Source organism: Mastomys coucha, chromosome X (genome assembly GCF_008632895.1).
Source record: "Mastomys coucha isolate ucsf_1 chromosome X, UCSF_Mcou_1, whole genome shotgun sequence".
Classification (NCBI taxonomy): Eukaryota; Metazoa; Chordata; class Mammalia; order Rodentia; family Muridae; genus Mastomys; species Mastomys coucha.
Genome location: NC_045030.1, coordinates 101352257 through 101354012, shown reverse-complemented (window position 1 = coordinate 101354012; position 1756 = coordinate 101352257). Strand labels below are relative to the sequence as shown.

The window sequence follows — 1756 nt, the reverse complement described above, 5'->3', positions numbered from 1 at the left end:
ATTCTTTGTTTAGCTCTGTATCCCATTTTTTAATAGGGTTATTTGATTCTCTGGAGTCTAACTTCTTGTTATTTGTATATATTAGATATTAGCCCTCTTTCGGATATAGGATTGGTAAAGATCTTTTCCCAATCTGTTGGTTGCTGTTTTGTCTTATTGAAAGTGTCCTTTGCCTTACAGAAGCTTTGCAATTTAAAAAGATTTTTATTTTATTTATTTTATGTGTATGAGTACACTGTAGCTGTACAGATGGCCATGAGCCATCATGTGTGTGGCTGCTGTTGAACTCAGGTCCTCTGACTGCTACCCTGGCTCAGGCCCCGCTCGCTCCGCATAATTTACTGCAGCTATCTTCAGAAGAGAGCGTCCGATCTCATTACCGGTGGTTGTGAGGCACCATGTGGTTGCTGGGATCCAAATTCAGGACCTTCAGAAGAGCAGTCAGTGCTCTTACCCACTGAACCATCTCACCAGCCCCGCATTTGTCAATTCTTGATCTTGGAGCATAAGCTATTGGTGTTCTGTTCAGGAAGTTTTCCCCTGTGCCTATGTGCTCGAGGCTCTTCCCCACTTTCTTTTCTATTAGTTTCAGTGTATCTGGTTTTATGTGGAGGTCCTTGATCCACTTGTACCTGAGCTTTGTACAAGGAGATAAGAATGGATCAATTTGCATTCTTCTACATGCTAACCACCAGTTAGTTGAGCCAGCACCATTTGTTGAAAATGCTGTCTTTTTCCCACTGGATGGTTTTTAGCTCCTTTGTCCAAGATCAAGTGACCATAGGTGTGTGGGTTCATTTCTGATTCTCACAGGGATATTTCCACATTTTCCATATTTGTGCATTTCTGATGAGAGTTTTTGTCTCCTTTGTTTTTCTGCTTTTAGAGATTCTTATTAATTTCTGGTTCATTAAAAATGCTTCTTAATTCCTAGGACTCTTAGTGAATTAGAAGCATACTTTTTTATTATCATTTCTGGGGATCCATACTGGAAGAGATAGCTGTACCATATGCTTGCTCTTTCACCTCAGTTCAGTCCTTGTTTGTGACCACAGCATTTACGCTTATTACATATCAGCTATTGCTTACCTATCACAGTATTGAGAGCATTTTCAGGTTGGGACAGATAAAGACTATTTAATAATGATTCAATCATTGAGTTCTTCAACACTATACTAAAGATGGAATTAAAAACTGGAACTTAGGTGTGCTGACTCATAGTTCATTGTTTATCCTATAAATTTCTTTACTTATTTTAAACATTGAATTTTTATATATAAATGTTTTTCTTTCTATATAAATTATAACTATTAAAATATTGGGATAGGGCTGGAGAAATGGCTAAGAAGTCAAGAGCACTGGCTGTTCTTACAGAGGTCCTGAGTTCAATTCCCAGCAATCACGTGGCAGCTTATAACCATCTATATTGAGATCTGGAAGCATACATGCAGTACATAATACTGTAATATAATACATAAATCTTAAAAAGAAAAAGAAATCCTTAAAAATATTGGGATAATAATTATAATTGGAAATTTTGAGAACTTCACAAATGACCAAAATATTAAAAATATTTTCTCAGGAGATGTGTTTTCAAGGCATTGTTCTAGTTCTGTTCTTGTTGCTGTGATGAAATAGGCAGACAAAAATCAATGTAGATGAGAAAGGATTTTGTCTTAGTTAGGGTATCTATTCCTGCACAAACATCATGACCAAGAAGCAAGTTGGGGAGGAAAGGGTTTATTTGGCTTACTTC

At 36.8% G+C, this 1756-nt stretch overlaps 1 protein-coding gene across 1 annotated transcript in view; it reads left to right on the top strand.

The window, feature by feature from the left end:
• Tex11 (testis expressed 11) overlaps positions 1 to 1756 on the top strand; it is a 219480-nt gene that overhangs the window by 33419 nt on the left and 184305 nt on the right. The window lies entirely within an intron of this gene.